Below are 9,551 nucleotides of genomic sequence, written 5' to 3'. Positions count from 1 at the left end.
CAGCATATAAGTGTAAAAGAACCACTATTTTTAATTGAATTTGAAAACCATTTGTTTTTTTTCAAAAAGCCACCCAAGCAATAGCATCTATAATTATAAAGGGACATGGCTGAAGAGGTAAGAGACAGATTCCCCATTGTGAGTCTGCTTGGTGGGTTCAGCCAGAATCAGGGAGCTGTCGATCACCTGGATTTTAGGGCAATGTTTCATGTTATCTTTCTGGGGGATTGTGTTTGTGACTATAACTGCTTCAAAGCAGCTATGATTGATTAGGGAAATGGCTGGCCTAGAAAAGATCCCATGAATCAGGTTGGCATAAACTTTGGTAGTACCAGAAGTTTGTGTGCAGCATGGCAGATGGTACCAAAGGTGTATGCCATCTCATCCACAAGGGTGGCCACCTGTTCCTTGACATCCCCCACCAGCACCATGCAGTCCATCTCGCTGGACTATGAATGAGGGCAAAGCCCATATTCAGCTACTCAGCAATGCAGGTCACTCTTTTGACTCCCTCAGCATCAGGGGAGACAATGGTGCAGTGTTTCCATTCAACAATGTTCTCTTTGATCCATTTTAGGACACCTGGCTCAGCATACAAGTTGTTCACAGGTTATCAAAGAAACACTGGATCTGAGAGGCTGGAGGTCCATAGTGATGGTGTGTTCTGTGCCCTGAACTGAGAGAATGATGGCCACCAGCTTGGCAGAGATCCGGGCCGCCTCTCTTCTCCTGGCGCACCTACAAGAAGCAGGTTTGATGGCCGTGATGTGGCTGGCTGAGGCGATCTTAGGTGGTGTTGATCTCTATCAGCAGCTCCATCAGGTTGCCGATGATCTCCCTGCAGCTGCTCTGCATGATGTAGCCATCCTCGCTTCAGGCGCTGTCGCCGACCTCCACCTCCACGCAGGAGAACTTCTTGGTAACGACCTTGCCCAGGTCCGCGATCTTCCGACAGCTCCCGGTACAAACTGCTGATGAAGATCTTGATGCTGGGCATCCTGGCCGCATCCTGGCAGCAAGCAGTGCACGACTTGCAATCCTTGCAGGGCCGCCACTTTCCTGAGGCACCAGCAGCAGCTCCGCTGTCTGCCTGCGGCCCTCCTGCCCGTCGCTCTCGGGATCAAATAGCAGCAGCAGCCTCAGCGTTGCATGGCCTCCGTCTTCCGGACAACGGCTCTGTTTAGAGGAACAGACAGTACGACGCACAAGCAGCGACTGACAGGCTGCGTGCGCTAGCCCACCATCTTGGTCCGGGCCCCCCTTTATTACATTACCGCGTCTGGTCTGCAACAGCGCATCCCTTAAGCAGACAATTCGATGGATGACCAAACCTGCATTTTTCTTGTCCTAGGCTACCTCACATTAAGGAGAGCATTTTTTAAAAAAAATTAGGACTTACAGAGCTACCCAACTCAAACCAATTTGATTCTTCGTAGAAACAATAATTAGAGAAATAATAATAACTACGTAGCATTAATAGAGCAATAAAAAATGGCAATTGGGCATGACAAATAACCAAAGGGTTATTTTTGCCCACTCAAAACACAGATCTTAGCAGCTTTTCTAAAGGCGTTTTGTGCTTGTTTGGCTGATGGGAAACAAGGTCATGGGAATCTTCCTGGAGATTTCCCACTTTAAAACTGTTTACCTATGTGGAGCAAAATACAATTAAGTAACCTAGGAAAACAATTTTATTCTGGCATACTTTTCTTCTAGAAAAAGAACTGGTAACCTGGGCATCTACAATAGATACAGAAAGTCTATATATCCTTGTCAGGCTTTTGAGATGTAAAAAATAGACCACAATAAATGCATTTTTTTCTACCTTTAATATAACATATAAGCTGTACAATTTAATTGAAAAACACATTGTTTAGAAGGAAAAATAAAAATCTGCATAGGTGTTCATGCCTTCTTATAAGTACTGATATGGCTGTGTTCAGAATTAACCAACGTTAAATATCAGTACATATCTGCCTTCAGTTAATGTCAGTCTGATCAAGTTGATATAAAGTTCAGCTGTTCCACTAGGATTTTTCTGATATTTATTCGGTTGTCTCTTATAGCAAAAACTATGGCTTGCAAAGAGATCTCATTGTTGGAAGTTATACATTAAAAGAACGGTACAAAAAAATTCCAAACCATTGGTTATGCCATGGAACATAGTGAAGACAGTTAACAAGTAGAGAAATATGGCACAATAGTAACATTACCAAGAAATGGACTCCCCTCTAAAACTGAGGAAAAAACAAGAAGAAAACTGGTCTGACAGGCTGCCAAGGGGCCTATAGAAACCTTAGAGCTGCTGTAGGAATTTCTGGCAAGTACTGGTTGTGTACTACAACCATGTCCAGTATTCTCCATATGTCTGGGCTGTGAGGTAGGATGGCAAGACGCAAGCCTTTTCTTGCAAAGAAAAACATTGAGGCCTGGTTACATTTTGCAAAAATCTACATTGTCTGAAAAAAGCATGTAGGAAAATGTGTTTGGTGCAAAAAGTACGTTTGCTGTGCATCATTAAAATAGAATAGAATAACAGAATTGGAAGGGACCTTGTAGGTCATCTAGTGCAGCCCTTGCTTAACCAGGAGACCCTATACCTTTTTTGACAGATGGCTATCCAGTCTGTTCTTGAAAGCTTCAAGGGATGAAGCTCTCACAACTTCCGAAGGCAAGCTGTTCCATTGGTTGATTGTTCTCACTGTTGGAAAATTTCTCCTTATTTCTAGGTTGAATCTCTCCTTGACCAGTTTCCATCCATTATTCCTTGTCTGTCCTTCAGGTGCTTTGGAAAATAGGTTGACCCCTCCTCTCTGTGACAGCCTCTCAAATATCGGAACACTTCTATCATGTCTCCCCTGGTCCTTCTCTTCACTAGACAAGCCATGCCAAATACTTCCAACTGTTCACCATATGTTTTAGCCTCCAGTCCCCTAAACATCTTGATTGCTCTTCCTTGCACTCTTTCTAGAGTCTCAACATCTTTTTATAGTGTGATGACCAAAACTGGATGCAGTGTTCTAGCTGTGGTCTTACTAAGGCTTTATAGAGTGGTATTAGTACCTCACTTGTTCTTGTTTGAATCCCTCTGTTAATGCAGTTTAGGATTCCACTGGCTTTATTGGCTGCCACTACACACTGCTGGCTCATATTTAATTGATTGTCCACTAAGACTCCAAGATCCCTGTCACACTTACTGCTTTTAAGCCAGATTTCACCCAATATATATGTGTACTTTTGTTTTTTCTTGCCTGTGTAAGACTTTACTTTTCTCTACATTGAATTTCATTTCATTAGATAGGGCCCAGTTTGTCAAGATTCATCTTGATCTTGAGCCTATCATCTAGGCCGGGTATTGGCTATTCCTTATTACCTGCAAATTTAATGAGCTGCCCTTCTATTCCCTCATCTAAGTACCCCATTCCCACAGTGAAGTATGGTGGTGACAGCCTTGAGCTTTCGGCTACTTTTCTTCAGCTGGAATTGGTGCTTTACTCAAGGTGGAGGGAATTATTAACCATTCCAAATATCAGTCAATGTTGGCATAAAATTTTCAGGCCCTTACTAAAATGCTGAAGATTAAGAGGAATGTCATCTTTCAACAGGACCCAATGTACCTCCAAATCAACAAAAGAATGGCTTCACCAGAAGAAGATCAAAATTTTGGAATGGTGCCCTCAAGAGCCCAGGCCTGAATCCAATTGAAAATCTGTGGGCTGACCTATAGAGGGCTGTGCACAGGAATTGCCCTCGAAATCTGACAGACTTGGAACACTTGTGCTAGGAAGAGAGGGCAAAGATTCCCAAGGCAAGATGTGCCATGCTGGTAGGCTTCTACCTGAAAAGACTGAATGCTGTCAGAAAATCAAAATCAATACTTAACGAAGTATTAGTTTACAGGTATGCATCTTTATGCAACCACACTATTATAGCTTTTTATTATTTTCTCTAAACTAAAAGATTTCAGTTTTTCAATTGAATTTTACAGCTTATATATTATATTAAATGTGGAAAGAATCCTGAAATGATTTATCTTAGTCTGATTTTTTTACATCTCAAAAACTCATTTTATCTGGGGTCTATAGACTTTCTGTATCTACTCTATCTGTGCACTGATCAACTCATTTTTTTTTACCCAGGGAGTTGGTGAAGAGGTGTTTCATGTCTAATTTTATGTGGTATGAAACATGCAAGGCAAATTAAACTTTACTGTCCTTTGTTGGGCCCTCAAGGGAATTCAATGTTTTGTTTTCATTTATTCATTCATTCATTGTTTGTTTGTTTATTTGCAGTGTGTATCCCTGAAACATAAAGTATCCATTTTATCCACTAAAATCTAGACATTCCCAGAAGTCCGGGGGATAAATACTGAACTGAAGACCACTATTGCAAAATTAAGAACTCAGCAAGTAAACTGGCTTTTTGTAATTCCTTTCTGGACAAGGAGATGCCCTGAGACCAATCACAAGTGCTCCATATAGTTGTCCCTGTGTTCCGCTGCAAGACAGTGGTCTCCAGTGGGTTTAGAGGTCTGGGAGATGGGCAAATAGCTATCTTGCTTAATCTATTTAAGGATACTGGGTTTTCATACTTCCTTTTCTAATTATTTTTGAGGGGAGGGGTTGCTTGTTAACTGGTTTTGGGCTATTAGGAACGTTGGGTCAACAGGTTTTAGAGCACTGGGTGAGCCTTCAGTACTTAGCGAAAGATGTTTCAATATAAGCTTAAGGACTTAATTTTTTTCTGGAATAAATAGCAAAACTTTGATTAAAACTATGGTTTTAGAAAGTCCCTCATCCCATTCATGTCAGAGGCACCATTTAAGGTGCTTCCGGACTGAAAGGATTAGTCAGTGACATCACCATTGCCCTATCACTGAGAGGGGTCTACACTATGGTTAAAGATGTTATGGAAAATGAACAAGTTTTTCTAAAGAAGATAGAGACTGATCTGAAAGTGATTTAAAAATGACAGATTACAACAAAGATATGGAAAATGATGCTATGTCTGGTTATACAAAAGGAACTAGCTGATGTCTCAATAATTAAAAGGGGTATGCAAATAACAAACCAAAAGAATGACTTGGATAATCTTCCTTTACTGGATTTATTAAAAGAGGCTTGTTAAAGTTTTGAAGAATTTTGTGAGAGGGGTCAAAGAAAAAAATATTCGAATTCTAGAATTTATTTGAAAGCACTAAAGATCAAGATTCTTAAAAGGAAAAGGAAAGAACACCAAATTGGTTTATTTGATCAAGTTAAAATATATGTTATCTCTAGAAACCCTTAATGGACTTTTGCTGATCAAGACAGAAATGATATGGTTTTAAAGATTTGTTTTTATATAGATAAGAGATAGGATATGGGAGGAGGGGAAAATTTGTTATATTTTAAGTGACGGTGATAAGTTACTAAAATCATTTATACTTTAATAAAAGGGGTAATAATTTCTTTAATATTTCTTGGTTTCACTCTATTTTTTTCTCTTTTCTTTTTGTGAGCTGCAACTCCCAGTTTTTAATGTTTTAGTTTGTATTACAGTTTTTTTAAAGCATCATGGTTGTACTTTGTAATACAATTACTATTAAAAAAGAAACTGAGATATTCTCCTTTGTACCTGTGCCTTGCCCAATTCTGGAGTTGGCCTTTGCCTTTACATGGTATCATATATTTTCTCCAGTTGATAGAAATTGCACACTTGTTTAAATTTCAGTATTTAATGTATCAGAACAAAACCTCTTGCAAGGTTAAGCAACATTTGGAGGTATGCATATACAGTAGTTCCTTTGTTTTACAGCAGGGGTAAAATGCTGCAACATCATGCTACATCCAAACAAACTCATTTGTTGGAGGATGACATTAAACTAAAGAGGATTGGGGATGTTCTCCCGAAGATTGCATGCTAGGCCAGACCTATTGGATGCATTTGCTTTCCAGCTGATCTACAGTGGGACCTAAGGCTAGGAAACCCAGATCCTCCTTCCTCCTGTCTTTCATTTGAATTTGCATGGCTTATTCTATGGGTTTGTGTCACGCAAAGCTGCATTTCATTTTATAACCAAGTAAAGAGAACATTGTTTTAATTTTCCATTGAGTTTATTTGCAAAATTAGCCTAGGATTGCGATGGTGGACTCCAGCTGTTTTGAGAGGGAGAACAGGAAGGAGGGAGAGAATGAGCATATAATATATAGGAGCTTCACCCCATTTTCCAGGGCCAAATCCAATCTTTTCCTTGGCAGAACTGAAGTCCAGAATCCTGGAAGGAAGCATGTAACCCTATTAAGCATACAGAATAGACCTCTCATTCCCATGAAAAACTGTGTCCAGGTAGCATGGGAAGCATACAAACACTTTTCAGAGTATGGCTGGCATTTAGACACCTAACTTCTGAGGTAATGTTGATGAAGAAAAAAGAGTTTTCAAGCAGTATAATGATTTATAATATGTAACTAACCCAAGTTCAATTATATGGACGGACTGCATGGTGCAACACACATTTCTGTTGGGGAACACAACTACAGTATTTAATCTCTTGTGTCAGAAGCAATTTTTCTTATTCCCATTTTAGATATAGGTGGCATGATCAAATTCTGCCAGAAGTCCATTTGAAATTCATGAAAGTTCAGAATATAACAAAGAACTCCAAGCTCACATATTTAGTATTTAAATTCAGCAGGCTTCTTCTTTTAAATATTAAACATGGTGCTTCTAAGAAAAGCTGGATTTGGTTATACTGTACTTTATTCTATGACAAGTCATTTGCAATTCATTGAAAACAGGGAAAGAATTACTATATGATGCTTCGTAGTAAGGACTCTGTTCTGAAAATTAGAACATGGGGTTTCATAATACACCAGGCCAAAGTTTAGACAGCTATTCTCTCTCTCTCTCTCTCTCTCTCCCTCCTGCCCCCCGCCACCCTTGGTGCTTTGAGCTTAGTGATTTTCTTGTAGATATTTCATTACCAAACTAGGTAACATAATCAATGCTATGACTAGGACTAGTATTAATGATATTACCTAGTTTGGTAATGAAATATCTTCAAGAAAACCAGCAAACTCAGAGACCACCTAGGACCTGCATTTCAACCCTCAGCTTTAAATATTCTCTTCTATTGTTCTGTATCTGTCTCTCTATCACTGAAGTCATAGTCAAACTAGCCAAATTATGTACAACCTAGATTTAGAGAAATCCTTTGATTGTTAAAATCTGTGATCCATTAGTTGTTGAAGTGCTAGGGAATATGCAACTGCAAAACTGTATTTACTTCAGTCCCAAATGTGCTTTTTCAAGAGGCAACTTTCCTGTTGAAACAAGAAAGTCCAATTGCCTCTTTAAAAAAACACCTTTGGACAACTACCTGTATGACTTGTATGGCTGAGAATCTCCATCAACATGTATTGACTTCATTTTTATTTACTTTTAGTAGTACATCAGAAGACCTACATGGTTGAAACTCTCTTTGCAATAGTGCAAAATTAGGGGAGGGGGAGTTTGTTTTCCCCCATTTTCTAAACAGCACCCAAGCAGGAAGCTGCATATTTATTTTAGATGAACAAGCATCACTGTACATTTACATTTACAACAAAGTTTAGAAATATAGTCAGATGAATAGGTATTATAATTCTTAAGAGAAGGAACGTAAACTTTCTTTCTATATTTTAGGTATCAGATTACCTAGAAAAGTTCCCATTAGTGTCATTATTTTTCATCAAATGTTCTATCATAGTCTGTCAGTCTGAAATAAGGAATTAAATGGCCAATAGAGGTCATCATTTTAACGGCCTGAAAATATTCTTCTTGGTACGAAAGTGAGTTTTATAATCCTTCCAACTTTAATAGATGACCATTTAATGTTTATTTATTTGCCTTTGAGAAGGCGGGACTCAAACTAGTGCTTGTGGCAGAAACATCCCTCCCACTCCTGTATTAAACTGCTGTCAACAATCACGTGTGGAAAGTGAAGCTAAGAGTCCAGCCCAGAGCCATTCAGGGACCTTTGTGTGATGTAGGACCAGGACCTAAATCTAGTCCAAGTCTACTTCTTCAGTCACTGCATTACATCAATATAATCTGTATTATAAAGTGAATATGAATTTATCAAAAGTGGGCATTTAAGCTACCTGAAGAGGATCATATATCAAATGTATTTTAAGTTACAAAGCCTGAAAGTGAAACAAAAAGGACCTTTAGGAGACCTTTGTCTAACTTTGGATGGCACTCAATGTTTCAGCCTGAAGAATATGTGTGTTCTAATCTAGGGAGAAATCTATTGTTATTTGTAGGGGTGTTTCTATTAAAAGAGAGCCATAAAGAATGATTGAGTGTGAATTTGATTTTGAGCAAGTGTTGAACAATAGCAAGTGTTTTGCTCAACTTTGGCAAAACAAAAAACTGGGTGAATTGCAGGATGGATGAAGATTCTGCCATAGCCAGGCAACTCAATCCATCTCCCTGAGTTCCATTTCCTGATCTGTACTCTGTGCTAGCAGAGTTAAAACATTTGCCTTTGGGTGAGACAAAGCTTTTCTGCCACCAATGTTGAAATATAACTCAAATGTCGTTTATTTGAATTCAGTAAGTGGGGAATGAAAGATGGTGTCTGTGCTTCAGATGGTAGCATTAGAGGCCTAGATTGGAAAAATTCTGCATTGCAGCAACAAGGCCATCACCAAAGCCATGCAACTTCTTTCACTCCTGGACATCACTCCATTAAGGCTTAATACCTTATCAAATAGGATTGATAGTGACATCCCTTGTCAACTTGTCCCATTTCTAGGGCTATTTTTTAAATCTCTAGTATACTGTGAACAAAACTAGATGTTTCCATTCAAAAGGTGTCTGCCAAGTCTTTACCTCCCCCAAATTCCTTTTCTGTCTTGTTATCTCTCAGCCACTTAAGGAATCTTTCTTGGCTTAAGAGAGATAAAAATGCTTCAACTACATCTATTTTGGAGTTGGGACTAGTATAAGTTTTCTTAACTTGGTGCTCTTCATATGTGCAAGACAGCAATTGCCATCAACTCATGCAATATGGCTGCTGCATAATAGAGTATAGGAGTTGTAGTCAAAATGTCTGAATATTATTACATTGGGAAGGATGGCTTAAGAAGCTTTTGGGTTCCTAGTCTAGAATTATTGTTATAATCACGGCTTACTCATTATAGGACTTGTTTTGAACATAAATATTATACACCTGTAATGCAAAACCAAAGACACAGAACATCACATTATAGTTTGGAATGATTTGTGCAAATTTAACCCCAGGTAAGAACAAGTTCATGACAAAGGGCACAGACACTAGAAGGTATAGATGGTCCTTGTTCCTTTGCTTCTGTTCCTGTGTTTCCAGTATATTTATAAATAAATATAAATATATTTATTAAATATATATAATAAAATAATAAATAAATAGCACTTTTAAAAAGTGAAATGTAATTGCAGCAACTGGTAAAACCTAAGGAAAGGGGCTTGGGTGAACATGTAGAAACGAACAGAACAAAAAAGAACAAAAAAAAAACCCCTCATTGCATCCGGCATTCCAGCTGGTG

At 38.7% G+C, this 9,551-nt stretch overlaps 1 pseudogene; it reads right to left on the bottom strand.

Moving 5' to 3' along the window:
* Positions 1–93: 93 nt before the first annotated feature.
* Positions 94–997, bottom strand: LOC113435660 (ribose-phosphate pyrophosphokinase 1 pseudogene; annotated as a pseudogene).
* Between the last annotated feature and the right edge of the window lie 8,554 nt (positions 998–9,551).

Source organism: Pseudonaja textilis, chromosome 6, assembly GCF_049901715.1.
Source record: "Pseudonaja textilis isolate UNSWEBS1 chromosome 6, rPseTex1.2, whole genome shotgun sequence".
NCBI lineage: Eukaryota > Metazoa > Chordata > Lepidosauria > Squamata > Elapidae > Pseudonaja > Pseudonaja textilis.
The sequence above is the reverse complement of the archived record's forward strand: the minus strand, read 5'-3'. Positions and strand labels throughout refer to the sequence as shown.